Raw genomic sequence first — 20,566 nt, forward strand, 5'->3', positions numbered from 1 at the left:
ACTTGGAGTTCATTTCACTTAGCATCCATCATCTTATGTGTTCATATGGACATAGCTATTGAGCTATTGTGATCTTTTGCTAGGATTATCCTAGATGTGTACTAATTATTCCCAATGAGAGAGACCATAGAGTCTATGTTTCTTTGGGTCTGGCTCACTTCACTTAGTATGAATTTTTTTTCCAAGTATTTCCATTTCCTTCTGAATAGGGCAGTGTCATTCTTTCAGATAGAGGCATAGAATTCCATTGTGTATATGTATCACATTTTCTTGATCCACTCATCTACTGAGGGACATCTGGGCTGGTTCCATATTTTAATGATGACAAATTGTGCTGTGATGAACATAGTTGTGCTGGTGGCTTTGGTGTGGTCTTGCTTGTAATAGTTTGGGTAGATGCCCAAAAGTGGGGCTGCTGGGTCGTAGGTTAACTCTATGTTTAGTCTTCTGAGGAATCTCTATACTGCTTTCCAGAGTGGTTGAACAAGTTTACAGTCTTACCATCAGTGTAGTAGGGTTCTCTTTTGGCCACATCCCCTCCAGCATCTGTTATTATTACTTTTCTTGTTAATGGGCATTCTTACTGGGGTGAGGTGGAACCTCAATGTTGCTTTGATTTGCATTTCTTTAATGGCCAGTGATGTTAAGCAGTTCTCTATATGTCTCTTGGCCATTCTCATTTCCTCTTCAGAGAAGTCTCCTTTTAGGTCTTTAGCCCATTTGTTGAGGGGGCTGTTGGTTCTTTGAGGATTTGTTTTGGAGGAATTTAATTTTTTGAGTTCTACGTATATTTTATGAGGCCCTTGTCTGTTGTATGAGTAGTGAAGATCTTCTTCCGATCTGTGGGCTATCTATTTATCTTGCAAATTATGTCCTTTGCCATGCAGAAACTCTGCAGTTTGATTTAATCCTACTTGTCCAACCTTTCTTTGATTTGTTGTGCTTCTGGGCCTTTCCTTTAATGTAGTTTTGATTTATATTTCCTTTTTGCTAAGATGTTGGACAGTTCTTCATGTATTTACTGGCCATTTGTACTTCTGCTTTTAAGAACTTTTTTTTTTTTTTTGGCCAGTCCTGGGCCTTGGACTCAGGACCTGAGCACTGTCCCTGGCTTCTTCCCACTCAAGGCTAGCACTCTGCCACTTGAGCCACAGCACCGCTTCTGGCCGTTTCTGTATATGTGGTGCTGGGGAATCGAACCTAGGGCCTCGTGTATCCGAGGCAGGCACTCTTGCCACTAGGCTATATCCCCAGCCCTTTTAAGAACTTTTTATTCAGTTCATTTGCTCATTTATTAACTGATTGTTTGCTCTTTTGGTGCTTAATTTTTGAGCCAATTATACCATATATATATTAATCTGTGTCAGATGAATAGCTGGCATTTTTTTCTCCCATTTTGTAGGCTATCTATTCACTTTGTTCAATGTTTTGTTTGCTGTGCAGAAGGTTTTTTAACTTGTTGCAATTCCACTTGTCAATTCTCGCTTCTATTTCCTGAGTTATTGGAATCCTATTCAGAAAGTCTGTCTATGCTTGCATCAAGTGTTTACCCTGCATTTTCCTTGAATGTGTTTATAATCCAGACTAGGGGAGCTAAGGCAGGAGGATGGAGAGTTTGATTCCAGCCTGGGCTACATATTGAGACTCTTTCTCAAAAAACACAAAATAGCACAACCAGTCAATTAATCAATTTAAATACAGTGGTGTGTACCTGTTTATCCAGCCACCCAGGAAGCTGAGGAAGGAGGATAACTTAAGCCTAGGAGTTCAGGACCAGTCTGAACTCTTTTGCTCTTTTTGTTGGTCATGGAGCTTGAACTCAGGGCCTAGGTGCTGTCCCTAAGCTCTTTTTTTGCTCAAGACAAGTGCTCTACTACATTGACTCACAGCTCCTCTTTCCATTTTTGAGTGGTTAATTGGAGATAAAAGTCTTATGGGGACTTTTCTGCCTGGCTGGCTTTGAACTGTAATCCTCAGATCTCAGCCTCCTGAAATTATAGGCCTGAGCCATTGGTGCCCAGCTCAACTCTCATTTTTTTTTTTTTTTTTTTTTTTGGCCAGTCCTGGGCCTTGGACTCAGGGCCTGAGCACTGTCCCTGGCTTCTTCCCGCTCAAGGCTAGCACTCTGCCACTTGAGCCACAGCGCCACTTCTGGCCGTTTTCTGTATATGTGGTGCTGGGGAATTGAACCTAGGGCCTCGTGTATCCGAGGCAGGCACTCTTGCCACTAGGCTATATCCCCAGCCCCTCAACTCTCATTTTAAGAATCATAACTAGGGCCACCTGCATGTGGCAAGCTTGACCATGTGGTGTTTGCCTTTATCACCTGAACCTGAGTGTGGCCCCGGGCGTGTGGTCCCAGCTCCCGAGTCTGGGCCATGACCCTGGCCAGTCAGTATACTTTTTACTTCCCCAATAAATCCATCTTTTTACCTGAAAAAAAATCGTAACTAGGGAAGGGAAGGGAAACATCAAAATGGAGAGACACAGGGTAAAAGGCAAACCAATGCAACAGAAATATTTACAAAACTATATGCTATAAACCAACTGTACAACTCAGGGGGGAGGGGGAGGGGTTTGGAGAGGGAGAAAGGTGGGAAAAAATGAAGGAGGAGGTAACAAGTTTGATAAGAAATGTACTCACTGCCTTATGTATGAAACTGTAACCCCTCTGTACATACCTTGATAATAAATAAATTAAAAAATAGATGATTATCTTTATCTTATTATCTTTATTTTTTACTGATCATATATATAATACACATTCATTGCAAAAATATAAACAAATCAGAAACCCTGAAATAGCTAGTTTTACACACTTACACACATATACACACATGCATGTATATGTAATATTTTTTACAAAGATAGGACTAAGCCATCAAGGTTTTGAAACCAGCAGTTTAATGCTTGACATATTATGAATATATTTCTTTGTCATTAATTTTATGTCATTTATTTGTTAGAATAATATTTCATGATTGGTAGAGAATAATGTAATATTTTAAGTAGGATGGTATGAGAATCGAGTGTAGAAAAACATTTTAATAATTTTTTTGTAAACTGTAAAGCCATATATGCTAATGTGGAATGTAATAATTACTTTTACTTTCTGAAGTAGAAATTTGTAGACCCTTTGCTTTAAAAGAAATCTAATCTACCACTTTAGGCTGTCTTTTCTAAGTTATTTATTCAGAGAAAGGAGGCTAATGTAGCAATTGAAATTAGGGGAACACTTCCTGCTGCATGGTATAAGAGTTGAATTTTGCTGCCCTGAAGAAAATGCAGGAGAGGTTGTTTAAAATTTTATTGACAAGGTGATGTACAGAGGGGGTACAATTACCTAATAAGGTAGTGAGTACATTTCTTGTCATAATTAGTACACCTCCCTCATTTTTCTTTCCCTTCTCTAGTTCAGGTAAGCATATATACAATATCCAGTGTACCAAAATCATATACAGTAGCCACATGGGGTTCGCCAAAGGAAATTCACCTAACACATTAAACATAACAAGAACAATAAAATTCTCCTGTTTCCTTTTCACGGAGTTCATTTTGCTTAGCCTCATCTTACATAATCATGTGTACATAGCTATTGAGCTATTGTGATCCTCTGATAGGTCTATCCTAGACCTTTATATGTTTATTTAGTAATTGTTTGGTTTAGATACATAATGTAAAGTCACTGACCCAAACATGTGGAAATAACATTTGAAAAGAAGTTTGTTATTTTACTGTTCCCTGTCCCCAACAATCAAGGAGACCATGCGCCTTTGTTCTCTGTGTTCAAGGCTTGTCTCCCTCAACACTATTTGTTCAAGGTCTGACTATTTCCCTGCGAATACCATTATTTTATCATTTCTAATCTCTACATAGTATTCCACTGTGTACAGGTACCACATTTTTGGATCCATTCATCTGTAGTGGGGCATCTGGGTTGTTTCCATATTTTGGCTATTGAGAATTGTGCAGTGATAAACATAGATGTGCAGGTGTCTTTATGGTATCCTGGATCCTGTTGATCAGGATAGATGCCTAGGAGTGGTATGGCTGGGTCATTGGGTATGTCTATGCTGAATTTTTTGAGGAACCTCCATACTGTTCTCCAGAGTGGTTGTACTAGTTTACACTCCCACCAACAGTGGAGAAGGGCTCCTCTTTCCCCGCATCCCCTCTAGCATTTGTTGTTGACTGAGTTCAGAGTATAGGCCATTCTAACTGGAGTGCAGTGGTATCTCAGGGTTGTTTTTATTTGCATTTCCTTTACTGCCAGGGATGTTGAACATTTCCTCATATGTTTCTTTGCCATTTTAATTTTTTTCTCCTGTGAAGTCTCTCTTTAGCTCATTTGCCCATTTAATAGTTGATTTAGTGGGTTTGGAGGGGGTTAGTTTCTTGAGTTCTCTGTAGATGATGGCTATTAGGCATTTGTCTGTTGCTGTGCTGGTGAAGATCTTTTCCCATATGGTTGGCTGTCTTTCTAGTTTAGTGGCTATGTCTTTAGCTGTGCAGAAACTTTTTATTTTGTAGTAGTCCCATTTGTCGAGTCTCTCCCCTATCTGTTGTGCCCCTGGAACTCTGTTCAGGAAGTTCCTGCCTATGCCTATAAGTTCTAGTGTCTAGGAGAGGTTTTATGCTGAGTTGAAGTTGTCTTGTTTCTGAGACTGGTGAGTCTGATGAATCATTGCACTTACAGCTTATCCTTTTACATCCCTAGCAAGAAGTACATGGCCACCACAAACTATTAGGGAGCAAATGGACAGTGCAATGTCAGATGTCAACCCTTTCTGACACTGCCTAATGACTTCTTCCGTGCAAAGAATAATGTTACCTGGAGAGTCTGTATTAATGAGCAATTTCTTGATCAATTATGGATAGAACTAGTCAGTGTTAGGTAAAATTGGGCACAAATCATTTATGGTTGCTATTATTTTCTCAAGAGGGAAGTGCTTTACTCACAATATGACCAGAAAATAAAGTGGGTATTTCTTGAATAGTTCCAAAAGGATATGTCTAATTAATAGTGAGTGCCTGGATTTTGATAGAAATGGAGAGAACTTGCATGTTGAAATGCTAATTTAAAATAGTTAAACATTCATATCTTTGCATTAGCTAAGGCACAACATCTAAATAATAAAAGATGTTGCTCTGTTTGGCTGCTTGAAAGCAGGTTTCATTTTTACCCAAGTGTTTCACCATGGTATTCATGATAGTTAAGGCATTTTCAACTTTGAAAATCCTCTGAGGGCTTTATCTGAGTAAGGAAACTCAGTGAAAGAAACAAAGCCTTTTCCTCCCGAGTAAACACTTCTGAACTTGGCCTAGAAAAATGTGCAGAGTATTCTTTTGTCTTAAAAAATTTTTTTTGGCAGAGTTAATCATGATTAATGTTTTATTTATAGTATTAGCTAAAGAAAATGCCAGCCTGTTGTTTCAGAAATCCACCTGAGGTATTAGAGCGCAGATCTGGTCTTTTTTGGCTAAGATAACTTGTTACAGCAGGAGGAGGATTACAGGCTTCTGATCTGACAGGCCTTGCGTCTTCTTCATTGTCCCAGCTGCAAGGAAATATTTCTTGACCTTGCTGGTCAGCGCCTCCTCTCCCAGCCTTCATTAGATGACATATTGGAGAAATAGGTGTTAAATGGAAATTAAATTCCTACAAATTTATTGCTGTTAAAGAAAACATACATAGCAATCCCTTGAGCAACTTGCAACATGAGAATGAAGCTCAGAAAGCCTGAAGCTGATTGGGAGTGTTTAAACATTTTTTAACAGTGTTTACTGTTTGGTTTCTCTACTTGTCAAAACACAAATTCACCTCCTGTGGTGTTGATCAGAATGTTCGCTTCTTATCTATCTATCTACCAATTTATTCCTTTATTCATTCAGTCATTTATTTGTTTATTTTAGTCAATGAATTACATCTATATCATTGCATTAGAATGCTGGATTCTTTTTTGTGTGTGTGGGGGGGAGGGTGGTGATAACTATCTATAAATGTGATTAATACACTGAACTTGACCCTGGATCCACTTTCTCCCAGAAACTAGATTCTTTTTTTCTCCAATACTGGGGTCTGATCTCCAAGGCTCATGCTTGCTAGGCTGGCACTCTACTTAAGCCATGCCTCCAGCTTTTTAGGTTTTGCTGGTTATTTTAGTCTATCCTTGAACTATGATCCTTCAGCTCTTCTCATTCAGAGTAGCAAGAGAGTAGCAGAGTAGCAAGCTGGTGGCAAGAGCCACCAGCACCTGGTATTGTTTATTTTTCTGTGACATTTGGCATAGTTTTTATTAACAAAACAGCCTTTTGTTCAAGTTCAGTAGCTGTTTGGAAGTGAGTGCTTTACAGTCCTTTGCTTTTGGGAGTCTTGGAGAATGCCATGTCCCTGTTGTGCTGTCACTCAGCCGTCAGAATGCGTCCACGAGAAGACATCCTTAGGGAGGTGAAGGTGCCTTTCCATAGCTGTACACTGCAAACTCCTCTTTTCTGAAGATACAAAGGAAAGGCATGATTTCTTCTTTCTCTCCAATGGTGTGGATCTGCTGCTCCCCTCCCCTCCCCTCCCCTCCCCTCCCCTCCCCTCCCCTCCCCTCCCCTCCCCTCCCCTCCCCTCCCCTTCCTTTCCCCTCCCTTCCCCTCCCCTCCTTCCCTCTCTTCTCTCTTCCCCTTCTTCCTTCTCTCTCTCTCTCCTTTCCTTCCTTCCTTGCTTCCCTCCCTCCCTCCCTCCCTCCCTCCCTCCCTCATTCCCTCCCTCCCTCCCTCCCTCCTTCCCTCTCTCCCTTCCTTCCTTCTGATCTTGGAGGTCTGATGTGCTCTCAGGAGCAAGCTGACGGCAAAGTTAAAGATTCCCTGCCCTTCGGAACTTATTTTTTTTTAATTAAATTTTATTGACAAGGTGATGTGCAGAGGGGGTACAGTTGCATAATAAGGTAGTGAGTAAATTTCTTGTCAGGTAGGCATATATACAATATCCAGGGTACTGGTATCATATACAGTAACAATATGGGGTATGCCAAAGGAAATTCACCTAGAATATTAAACGAAATGACAACAATAGAATCCTCTTGTGTCCTTCTCCTGGAGATCCTTTTGTTTATCTTCGTCTTATATAATCATGTGTACATAGCCGTTGAGCTATTGTGATCCTCTGATAGGTCTTTTCTGGACCTTTTTATGTTTGTTTAGTAGGAACTCATTTTTTTAAAAAAAAAGTTTTAAATTCATTTATTTTTGAATGTTGATCTTGCTATGTTGCCTATGCTGGCCTTGAATTCCTGGGCCTAGAAGGTTCTTCTGTCTCAGCCTTCTGGGTATCTGGGACTACTGGTGTGTGCCACACTAACTTCAAAAAAAACAACGAACTATAGCTACAAAACATTGCATGGTTATCTTGAGGAAGCTACATAGGCAACCTCAGCTGCTTGCCACCAAAGCACTACCCTGGCTCCAGAAGACACTGTTCCAGTCACGACTGTTTCCAACAGTTTGCACCTGAGGTTTTGCCTCACAGGCCTCAGTGAACTTTAGAAGATCCTACAGCCATGAACACCCGGGGCCACTGGCTGAACCCTTCCTTTGGTGGTATACCAGGAGGCCTGTGATGGTTGCTAACCCAGCCTTTCATTTGCATGGGGTGCTGTGTTAGGATTGGTGCAAACCCAGTCCTTTTGCATGAAGGTTCTCCGTGGTTGGTGCAAACCCCTAAACCCGCTTCCTTTTCAAGGCAGCTAAGAGACATTCTCCTATGCTCTCACTGGTGTCACGCCATTATCCCCATAAAGGTTTCCCCTGAATGATCTTTTCTTGCATTCTTTTGATCTACATCATCAGTAGAGCAGACTGAGCTGGTAACACAAAGAGAAGATGGTGGAGGAGTTCTCAGTTGCGTCTTAGCAGCAACAGTGGCAGCATCTAAGAGAAGTCAGCTGAAGAGTTCCAGAGTGGATGGGCAGAAACAACAGGGAACAGAGGTGGTAGAGACAATAAGGGATGGGGAAGTAGAGTGATGAGAGAGGATGGATTGTCAAGGCTGAGGATAGAAGGCTTTGAGGAGCAAGAGAAGAAGAACCATGGCTCCAATCATTGGGAAGGTTCTAGGGAGTTGTCAAGCCCAAGGCCAGGTTTGTTTGTTTGTTTGTTTTTTGCCAGTCCTGGGGCTTGAATTCAGGGCCTGAGCGCTCTCCCTGGCTTCTTTTTGCTCAAGGCTAGCACTCCAGCATTTGAGCCACAACGCCACTTCTGGCTTTTTCTTTTTCTATACATGTGGTGCTAAAGAATCGAACCCAGGGCTTCATGTATATGAGGCAAGCACTTTACCATTAGGCCATATTCCCAGCCCCAAGGCCAGGGTTCTCAGACATGCAAAGACCTGGAATACTAGCAGTCTGGGAGCCTTAACACTTGTCCTTGGAGAGCTAGGACATTTGCCTGTGCCACCTGGTGCTGCTTGCTACTATTTGCTAAAGATCACTGCTGCTGGAAGCCATGATTAACGTAGCTTCCAAGTACCATGACTGGTGATGAAAGCCCAGAGCAGTAAGTCTCCAACTTGAGCACCTAGAACTGGAGGTTCTAGCTCTTAGGATTTAGAGCTATGTCTCTGTGTTTGCCATCTGAATCTGTAGGCTCTAGGTACTCAAGACTCCCTGAAATGTAGGAATGTCTCCCCTTTACTCTATCTGAATCGAAAAAAAGGGCTTTTTCCAGTTGATTGGTAACAGTTACACATCTTCAAGTAATGATATTTCTAACCATTTCTTTATGGCATGTATAGTTTTCATTTATTCTATAAAAGAATACAAAAGAATGAGGGACAAGGTAACAAACAGTACAAGAAATGTATCCAATGCCCAATGTATGAAACTGTAACCTCTCTGTACATCAGTTTGACAATAAAAATTTAAATTAAAAAAATACAAAATATGGGGAATAGGAAGCTTCCTTAGTATATTATTGACAACATTTGTTTATTAATCATGAGGCTGGTTGTTGGTTTGATGTAACAATGTTTTGCTTATTGGGAGGTTAACCTGTTCTAGTTGTTGTAACTTAATCATTGAGAAAACAAAAGACTCCACAATTAATAAGTCAAATTATAGGACGTATGGCAATTGCATGGGGGCATAGACTTCCCAAATCTTGTGGCCCGAGACAGCTCAGAGTCGGTCTTTTAAAGGCACAAACTATAACATTTTGGCAAATAATGTGTAGATTTTTTGTTTTGCAATGCTCATACAGAAACGAAGCTGAGCATTATCAGTAAATTTAAACTTCCTTGAATGCTAGGTGGCTGGAATATTTAGGGAAATTTTTTTTCCCACAATATGCCGAGCAAACAACTTTTTGCAGCACCTGCTGAGCAAACAACAGTTGTGGGGTCAGGGCCTTTTTCCTTGGGGGACAAAATGGCATCACTTCTGTCAGGCTACAGGCTTAAGGACATAACCTACTTCACAGTCACTTGTTATTATGCATGAGTTTATAGTGGTGATATTTTTTTATTAGAACTTGAGTATGTTTAACTTCAAAGTCTTTCCTCCTCTGTTCTATTTTTATGCTAGCAACAAAATCAGAAATATGGCCTAATTTTATGAAATGCCCTTTGGTATCTGGGGAGTCTTACTGAAATTATGATGTTATGAATGTATATTTGGTCCTTCTGTTATGAACCAGGCCAGTTTTGTCTGACTCACAGCATGCTGATCCCTGAAACAAGTTTTTTTCCAAAAGAAATGCATTTATTTACAGGTGGCTAAGTGTGGAGACTGGAAACCCAAATCTTGGGATTTGGGCTTAGGTATATTTATAGGATAAAGAACAAGAATGGTGCTGAGCACAGGTGGCTCACACATGTAATCCTAGCTACTCAGGAGGCTGAGATCTGAGGATCATGGTCTGAAGCCAGCCCAGGCAGGAAAGTCCTTGAGACTCTTATCTCCAATTATGCACCAAAAAAAGCTGGAAGTGGAGTTGTGGCTCAAGTTGTAGAGAGGGCTAATCAAGCTCAGAAACAGTGCCCAGGGCTTGAGTTCAAGCCCTGGACCAGCACCAAAAAAAAAAAAAATAGTAAGAAAACAAAATTTAGAATGGTTTCAGTTGCAAAAAGTGATTGGAGGTGAGTAATTAGTGATATGTACAGCAGCAGGCCAACATATTACACATGGGATGCATATTCACAAAATAAAGGCATTAACACAATCGGATGTGGAGTTTTCCTCTTGCTGTTGTGAAAAGACACCCACAGAACCAAGTGAATCATCAGTGATTTCAACAAAAGCCTTCAGATCCTTAAAAGTAACAGAGATTATCATCATTACCTATCTGTGAGAGGTATATCTCAGCAAAGCTAGTGGGAGAGCAAGAGTAAGTTTTTCAGCTGCATGTCCTCCAATATTAATGGCTTTTAAAGTCAACTAAACGCAAATGAGTTTATTGAGATTGTCTCATAAAAATTGAATAAATTTGGGATGAGGAAAGGTGGGAGAAAAGTGATGGAGGAGGTAACAAGTTTGATAAGAAATGTACTCACTGCCTTACATGTGAAACTGTAACCCCTCTGTACATCACTTTGACAGTAAATAAATTAATAATAAAAATATCTAGGGCTGGGGATATAGCCTAGTGGCAAGAGTGCCTGCCTCGGATACCCGAGGCCCTAGGTTCGATTCCCCAGCACCACATATACAGAAAACGGCCAGAAGCGGCGCTGTGGCTCAAGAGGCAGAGTGCTAGCCTTGAGCGGGAAGAAGCCAGGGACAGTGCTCAGGCCCTGAGTCCAAGGCCCAGGACTGGCCAAAAAAAAAAAAATTAAAAAAAAAAAATATCTAAGACAATAAAAGATAGAATAAATTGATACCCCTTTTTTATTCATAGGAAGGATTTCAGTAACTTCCTAGTACTTATATGTCAGGGTAAAAAAAGATGACAAGTTAAAAGACAATGATGAAATGGAGACCTACTAGTCTTCTTTTTATTATTACCTATTATGTTAGTAAAGTTTTCACTATTGGTCCATTTGTGTTTAATTCTCTTTCTGTCTGTCTTGCATCCTGAGGCTTGAACTCAGGACATGGCACTGTCCCTGAGTTTTTTTTTTTTATGCTCAAAGCTATTGCTCTAACACTTGAGCTACAACTCCACTTCTGGCTTTTTGGTGGTTCATTGGAGATTAGCGTCTCATGAACTTTCCTGCCTGGGCTGGCTTACAACAGTTATCCTTAGCTCTCCATCTTCTGAGAGCATGGGAGTACAAGCCTCAGCCACGGGCATCTGGCTTCTCTCTCTTTCTCTCTATCTCTTTTAGCTTTTTAAAAAAAGGTTGCTGGAAATCAAACCCAGGGACTTATTAGTTCTAAGCAAGTACTTTACCGCTGAGTTATATACCTGGCCATGCCTTATTTAATCTGCTTGGTTACCTTATATGATATTTTGTCAAATTATATTTGCTAACATTTTATTTACTTCCATTCATTTCCCCCAAATTAAAATTTCTAAAGTATCATTTTTTCCTTTTCTATCTTTCTTTCCCTTCTCTTCTTCTTTTCCTTTCCATTATTATTATTTTTATTAGCTTTGTGGGGTTTTCATGTTTGGACTGTATCTGATTTTTTTAGTTTTAGAATTAATTAGCTTGTTTTTATTTCTTTTTTGCTTTCTGGCATTAGCTCCATTACATTATATGTTCCCCAAATGAAAGAATTCACTTGTAAAGTAATGTTAATAGGGAACAGTGGGAAGAAAGGTAGTATATATTTTTGTTCTTTGCCAAGATCTGCCCTTCTTCATTATTTACTTCCCTTCTCAAATGAGAAGAATAACAAGGACTTTTGTACAGTTGATATTAACCAATGTCTCAAATTGGAATTTTCCTGGTGCAAAAATTACATTTGCTGCTGCATTAGAGCAAACTCAGTGGTCTGGTGAGTCATGGTCCCCGAAAAGCTTCTGGATGATTTACTGTGCTTCTATTAAGTCGGGGTGACAAACTCACTTTCCTTGTGTTGGTATTTTGCTTAGAGTCTTTCATTGTCGTGGAGGCATGATGTCTTCCTCCTCCAAGAGAAAGCCTGATACAGTGCTCAGAGCTTGGGCTACATTGAAAACAGATGGATCGGATTTCCTGGCTAAGTATGCCACTTACCCTCAATATTTCTAAGCCTCATTTCCTTCATCTGTAAAATGGGAATAGCCATAGGTTTTTCTGGGAAAATTAAACAAGAAAGTCCTTTAAAAATGCTGAATAGAATCTGATACACAATAAACAATACTTACTATGCTGGGCTTCAAAGTCACTGATTTTTTCTCATTACATCAACATCAGGTGTGTAAAAAAGTGAGCTGTTTTATTAGCAGTTAACTGCATTAGGAAGCTCCTAGGACTTCTAGCAGTATACCGAATAAGAATGGTCAGAAAAGGCACTGTTATTTATGACTTTAGGAGAAAACTCAATTTTTATGAGAGTTGGGATAACTTTTTTTTTTTTTTTTTTTGGCCAGTCCTGGGCCTTGGACTCAGGGCCTGAGCACTGTCCCTGGCTTCTTCCCGCTCAAGGCTAGCACTCTGCCACTTGAGCCACAGCGCCGCTTCTGGCCGTTTTCTGTATATGTGGTGCTGGGGAATCGAACCTAGGGCCTCAGGTATACCGAGGCAGGCACTCTTGCCACTAGGCTATATCCCCAGCCCCATGGGATAACTTTTTAAAACAAAGTCTGTTAAAGATCTTTAAAGATCTATTCTAGTCCTAATTTGCCAAGATTTTTTTTTTCTTTTATAGCACAAGTGGACTTTCCTTTTTTTTAATCAAATGCTTCTTTCTTTCTTTCTTTTTTTCTTTTGTTAGTCTTGGGGTTTGAACACAGGGCCTGGGTGCTGTCATTAAGCAATTTTTGCTCTAGACTAGGATTTTACCAGTTTGAGCGGAAACTCTACTTCCTGTTTTCTGGAAGTGAATTGTACACAAGAGTCTTATGGACTTTCCTGCCCGAGCTGGCTAGGAACCCCAATCTTTAGATCTCTGCCTCTTCAGTAGCTAGGACTACAAGTGTAAACCATCAGGGCCTAGCTTTTTACTGAACTTTTTTGCTTAAGGCTAGTGCTCTACCACTTGAGTTACAGCTCTTCTTGTTTTTTTTTTTTCCCTTTCTTTTCTTTTCCTTTTTTGTTAATGGGATATAAGAATCTTATAGACTTTCTTGCCTAGACTGGCTTTGAACTGTTATCCTTAGATCTCAGCCTCCTGAGTACTTGGCTTATGCCTGGCTCAAATACTTTCTCTGCATTTATTGAGATTATCTCACTGGACTTCTTTATGGTTAGTATAGTGAATTGCATTGATTGATTTCTTCATGTTAAACCTTTCATCTCTTTGGATCATACTATTTTACTAATTTTTCTTATTGTTGGGTTTAATTCTGTCTAAGCCATTGGTTCATAAAGTTGGGTATAGATCACATAGGATTTCATGTAGCAGTAATTCTGTTTAATAAGATAATGAGATGCAAGGTATAAGAAACAGATTTTTTTTTAAATGAACAGTAGGATTGTAAGTCCTAGAGACAATAGGGGATAGTGTTTTATTGCTGTGGTCTTAAATTACATTAAACAAAACCTTTTTGTTTTATACAAAACTCTTCAGAAATACGATAAAATTCATAGTGGGTATAGTTTCAAAATAATATCTCCATTTTTTGTAATTGTCAGTTTTATTACTGCTAGGTTGCTAAGGAGAACTTTACAAATGGACTTCAATTATTCCAGCTGCTCTGAGAGCTGACAAATGCAATAGCCTAGTTGTTTTGCGAGAGTTCTTCCCAATAGGATTGAAGTAATGCAAACAGAAAAGGGACACCGGGGAATGAAAATGTGCAGAGCAACGTCCTTAGGAGTAAATCAGTTTTGAGGAATGATCCAAGGGCTGTGCTTACGATACTGCTGAGGCTTGTTCTGCATTGTATTATCTGAGATTTTGTGACTATCACTAGATTTCTCACAAAGAATTCCTCTCTTTTTCTGGTAAAAGACAATGTTCCAACAGAGCCTATCAGGACAGTTGTGTTAAGAGCACCTACAATGTATAAGAACAGTCCCTAAATTTTCATTAAAGTGTACAGCTTTCCTTGGAGGGTACCAAAGTCCCCTCCCAGGACCTCTAGATTCATCTAGGGCTCCAAGTTATGTCCAATTACAGAAAGTAGTAGTCATTCCAAGAAGCAATACTGAAGGCATCTTGCAATGAGCCAGCCAGTCTGAATCCTTCCTTCTTTCCTTCCTTCCTTCCTTCCTTCCTTCCTTCCTTCCTTCCTTCCTTCCTTCCTTCCTTCCTTCCTTCCTTCCTTCCTCCCTTCCTTCCCTTTCCTCCCCCCTCTGTCTTCCCTCCTTCCCTCCCCCTCCTCCTCTTCTTTTCCTCCTTCTTTCCTTCCTTTTCCTTCCTTCTCTTTCTTTTTTCCCCTCTTTCTTTTTTCTTGTTGTTTGTGGGGCTTCAACTCAAGGCCTGGGCGCTATCTCAAAGCTTTTCTGCTCAAGGCTAGCACTCTACTACTTTGAGCTATGGCTCCACTTCTACTTTTCTGGTGGTTATGGAAAAAAACTGATCTCAGCCTCCTGAGTAGCTAGATTACAGGTGTGAGCCACCAGCTCTGGCTGAAGAGCTCCTTTATGAATAGGACACAAGTATTCAGCTCTTCAAAGCAGGTCTGTATACAGCTCAGTATCTCATACATTTTAGGGATGCAGGTAATGTTTATTTTTTGATGTATGAATATTTAAATGACAGTAATTAGCTACACGTTTTATTTATTTATTTATTTGCCAATCCTGGGGCTTGGACTCAGGGTATGAGCACTGTCCCTGGCTTCTTTTGCTCAAGGCTAGAGCTCTGCCACTGAGCCACAGCGCCACTTCTGGCCATTTTCTATATATGTGGTGCTGGGGAATTGAACCCAGGGCTTCATGTATAGGAGGCAAGCACTCTTGCCACTAGGCCATATCCCTAGCCCCTAACTACTAGTTTTGACCAAAAGTTGGAGCAAAAGTTTTAATATCATGCTTAAGAGGCTGATATCTGAGGATCATGCTTCAAAGCCAGCCTGGACAGGAAAGTATGAGATTTTTCTGTATTTGTGTGGTGTGTGTGTGTGTGTGTGTGTGTGTGTGTGTGTGTGTGTGTGTGTGTGTGTGTTTTCTCTTTTGGTACTGGGGGTTGAACCTGGGACATTGCACTTGCTAGGCAAATGCTTTGCCACTGAGCTACATCCCAGACTGATTGTGAGATTCTTATCTCCAGTTAAACACAACCACAACAAGAAAAGCTGGAAGTGGAACAGTGGCTCAAGTTGTAGAGCACTAGCTTTGAGCAGAAAAGGCCAGGGACAGTGCCCAGGCCTTGAGTACAAGCCCCCAGAATAAATAAAAAAAGTTTTAATATTAGAACTACTAGTATCTCATGACTGTAAATATAATCTACTTTTATCTGGGTTCTAGATTTTAAATATGTAAGGAGCATTAATAATACTTTATTGATAGAGGAATCAGGAAGAGAGGGTCTGAGTGCCTCATGTTTTAACCTTACAAGTTGTAACCAAAGGTTAGTGGTCATCAAAGTATGATTTGTGTTCTATGGATTAGCAATATCAGCATGACCTGAGATTATGGAAATACAGCTTCCAGTACTCTCCCCCCGCCCCTCCATCAAGTTGGGCTCAGTAGTCGGTGTTTTAACCAGCTATCCCACAGATACATACTTACTAGTGCTTATCTCTGGCTGCAAATGGGAGACTCACTCAAGGAATTGTTAAAATACAGATGGCTGCTGACTTATTCAATTTAGGAGTTTTGCGGTTTGATATGATGGTGTGAAAACAATATGCATTCTGCAGAAACCTTACTGTAAATTTAAACTTTTTTTTTTTTTTTTGGCCAGTCCTGGGCCTTGGACTCAGGGCCTGAGCACTGTCCCTGCCTTCTTTTTGCTCAAGGCTAGCACTCTGCCACTTGAGCCACAGCGCCGCTTCTGGCCATTTTCTGTATATGTGGTGCTGGGGAATCGAACCTAGGGCCTCGTGTATCCGAGGCAGGCACTCTTGCCACTAGGCTATATCCCCAGCCCGTAAATTGAAACTTTTGATCTTTTCCCAGGCTGGTGACTTGAGGCCTAGCATTTCTCGGTGTTGGGAACTGGCAATAGGCTCATCCCCGAGTCCGTCACACACTACCACCAGGGCAAACAAGCACAGGGGCATACAGTGTCACCAGCCATTTTTGGATGCAGGTATTCAGCAAATTATTTGAGACAGTCAATACTTTATTATAAAATAGCTTTGTGTCTGATTATCTTGTCCAACTGTAGACTAATGTAAATGTTATCATAATGTATAAGGTCGGGTAGGTTAGGCTATGATGTTCTGTGAGGTAGATTTTTTTTTCTTTTTGAAACAGTCTTGCTATATAGCCCATGGTGGCTTCAAACTTGTGACCATCATATTTCAGCCTATTAAGTGCTGAGACTGCAAGATTGTACCATCATACCCACCTTAAATGCATTTGACTTACAGTATTTTTAAGTTATGATGGGTTTGTCAAGATGTAACTCCATCATAAATTAATGGCTATCTGGATATTGATGGATGGATCAAATTCCAGATCAATTAAATGAGAATTTTGAATGTTAGGCCTAGGCAAAGATGTTTTTTAAGTAATGCCCAAGTGAACTCAATATTCCATCAGGAATGATAGCCTTTACCTAGAGCACTGTTTTTATTTCATTGTTGGTTTTGCTTTTGGATTTTGAGTTTTGCTATAGACTGAGGAAAAACCGCACACACAGAAAAACACATCTCTTAAATGCATGTCTGGATAAATTCTCACATGATGAACATATCTATAGAACCAACACCTAGGCCAAGATGTAGGCCAGTATCTGCACTTTGCAGCAACACATTCTGAGTTCACTCATGACCAATACCCTCACCCACATTCTCTCATGTGACCACAGCTCCAGCTTCTAACAATGCTGCTTTGTTTTGTTGAAAATTGTCTTCTAGGTGGTTCATGCCTATAATCCTAGCTACTCAGGAGGCTGAGATCTGAGGATCATGGTTCAAAGCCAGCCCAGGTAGGAAACCTTGTGAGACTCATATCTCCAATTAACCATCAGAAAACCAGAAGTGGTGTTGTGGCTCAAGTGATAGAGTGCTAGCCTTGAGCTGAAGAAGAGCTCAGGGACAGTGCCTAGGCCCAGAGTTTAAGCCCCATGACAGACAAAAAGAAAAAAAAATGTTTTCTAAAAGCATGGTTTTATAGCAGCAACATCAAAATCATGGGACACTCTGTGAAAATGCATATTCCTGGGGCCACATAGACCTTCTGAGTGAGACACTTCCGAGGTGTTAAATACCATCTTTGTTCTTTTGCACTTCAATTGGAGAGCTATTAAAACAATCATCGCTGTCACTTTTTGAGAACCTCCATGTGCTCATACATGATTTGAAGTGTTCATCACATAGATATCGTCTTTTGAATTTACAATAACATCCTGAAATAGATTCTGTCTGATTTCCATTTGTCAGATAATGAAACTGAAGTTCACAGCAGTGAAGGGCCTTAATGACGGTTATGGTACTGGCAAGAATCAGATTCAGTCTCATGTCTGTGTGGGTATCCAGCATCTTATTCTGTTTCTAGTAGTGACAGCAAGAGAAAGATGTAGACTTGCTGGAGTAATGCTTGGCCATCTTTAAAGTCTTCCCCAAAATTTATCTGCAAATAGGGAGCAGTCCAAACTGTTGAGAACAACTATTGCCTTCTTTTGATGTTCTTTCCTTTTCCATACATTGTTCAAAATTCCCATGTGAAGAAAAATCCATTTGAGAATATAAATTACTGTAAAAAAATTTATGACTTAATAGACTACCTCTTTAAATAGTCCTTCCCTCCTCCCCCCACCCCGCCCTTTTAGTACAGGAGATTGAACCAATCCAGGGCCATTGTACCCTGTGAGCCAGACTTCCAACCTTTTCTCCTTGAGATTATTTTTCTAATAGGGTTTATTTTTGCCCATAGGACAATGATCCTCCTACTCGTGTCTTCTGCATAGTTGGGATCACAGGCACATACCACATGCCTGGCTTGTTGGTTGAAATGGTGTCTTGCTAACTTTTTGTCTGAGCTGAACTTGAATCACAATCTTCCAATCGTGCCTCCTGAGATTGAACCATGCACACCTTGCTGCAGTTTCTGCCCATTCCTGGATTATAGGTGTGAGCCACCATGCCTAACTAGTTTTTACATTTTTAATGTAAAACTTAAAAAGACTGTCAGTCTTTCTATTTAAACAGTTGATTAATAATTGAGGCCATTTAAAAACTGATTTACAAAGCCTGAAATATTTACTGGCTAGTCTTTAGTTAGTTACTGGCGAGTCTTTAGTTAGACTATAATAACAATATTGTAATTAATTGACTTATACCAAAAGAAAGAAGACACTCCTGTTCAGTTGCAGCAAAAGCTCACTTGATTAAGATGTTGGATTGTTATCTCTGTGTGTGTGTGTGTGTGTGTGTGTGTGTGTGTGTGTATGTGTGTGTGTGTTCTGGATATTTTGCTTATTTGTGCTTGAATGAATGCAATCTGGCAGCCCCCAGGCTCTGAGGATGTCCTGACTAGTAACCAATATCAGTCCACTTGAGCAGACATTTTACAATTAGGCTGTTAGGTTAGTATCCTCCCATGGAGCACATCTGTATTTTCCAAGGCCTACTTTCCCTCTTCAGAAGAGAAAAGCAAGCATTTCGCAACTACTCCTATGAAATACAGCATTAAGATTCTATTACCATCTCTCAGATGAGCCTGGAGCATGTTGAGAGATATAAACTCTACAAAATCTGCCTTCCTAAACTCCTCATATTATCCATTGCCTAGTTTAATCCTCTCCACTTTCCTGTGTGCTATTATTATCTACTTTTTACAGATGAAGGAATATAAGACATAGAGACTTCTCTTAGCACTCTAACTCGGATTCCTTGACATGTGATATGGAAGTAAAAGATGCAAATAGGTATAGGCAGAAACAGAGGGACTCTCTACCATGAGCAATAAGCCAGGAGAACATTATTATCCTAATGTTGAATTCACCTACATGGAAGAAATCTCTTTCCTCCCTCCCCCTGGAATGTGTAAGCAAATTAAGAAGCATCCTTTATGCACAGCAGGAATTTGGGGAACAGATGCTCGCTTTGTTGTTTGCTGCTCATTTTCAATTTGTTGTGTAGGCTGTAGAGGCAGTCCTATTCTCTACATAGGTAGATGCAGAAGCTGCCCAAATGCCAGATTCTTTATAGCTCCAATGTGGGATTTAGGAATTTGGAGCAAGGGACTTCCTTCTTTGCCTGTCCTTTCCCCAAATCACTGGTGCTGGAAGTGCATTTGACAAGGCACAAAGGATTTCATGCACTCATTGAAGCTAGCCTGCCAAGCTGCAACCCCAAACTCCATATCTTCATCGTGACACTATGATACTGAACAGAGACTGTGAATTGTATTGCTACGTCCCCATCCCCAGCAGTGACAGACCTAGAATCAGTCGTTGAGTGAATAAAGTCTTACCTTTGTACTTGGTGGCAAATGAGCAATATCAGGAACTTCCCTGACAGTCTGACTGGGATAGATAGGTCTCAGTGCCCAATCTGTGAGAAAGAGCTTCAGGAGAAGAGGAAAGATCCAGAGGGAGAAGACAGAACACGGAAACAAACCTCATGTCTTCCACAGTTTTTCCTGTAGTCAGCCCTAACTTGAAGCATTTGAACAATGTGGGAAATCATTTCCACATGTATTTTTGTGGAAAATTAATACCTACGGGTTGAAACCCTTCTGGTGTTCAGAGCACACCAGGCTACCACAATAATGATGTCTCTGTGGATAGTGAGGCTTCGCATGGTATTGAAGCACAGTGCTTGGGCTTTTGTGCTCTGGCAGAATGTTCTTTCCTTTTCTTTTTCCCGTGACTTGATTTGGATTTGAATTTAGCAGCTCTGCAGTTCTCAAAGAGCCTCTAGAGGGCAGTGCTGCACCAAACCCGGCAAACTGAATTAAATGCGTGTCTAAAAGCAGAACAGAAGTGCTAGCCTGGAAAGGCTCAGGAATTAGTCTCTCTAGGGAGCAATCCTCAAGCAATCACTGAGATAGCCTGGGAACAAGTATGTCAGCCCCAGGACCTTGGTAGGACGATCTGGAGATGAGCGTTTTCCACTGCTTCCTGCGATTTCCCCAAGGGATAAAAATCCAGTAATCACGGGTGGCTGATTACACCCTGTGCCAACCACCACCTCCCTTCACCCTCTCCCTCCCACCCGCCTACAGGATGGGGTGCTTCAGGGGTCCCCCTTCCATACTTCCTGCCACAGTGTCGGTGGAGAGAGTGAACAGGGAGCTCACTAGAGAACTTATGTGAGGATAGTGGGGTTTGCATAGTAAACATTGGTGTTTGGTAATTATCATTTACAAACTGCTGTGTGTGTGTGTGTGTGTGTGTGTGTGCGCGCGCGCGCGTGCACGCACCCCCCTCCCCAT

This window comes from Perognathus longimembris, chromosome 16 (assembly GCF_023159225.1).
Source record: "Perognathus longimembris pacificus isolate PPM17 chromosome 16, ASM2315922v1, whole genome shotgun sequence".
NCBI classification, from domain to species: Eukaryota; Metazoa; Chordata; class Mammalia; order Rodentia; family Heteromyidae; genus Perognathus; species Perognathus longimembris.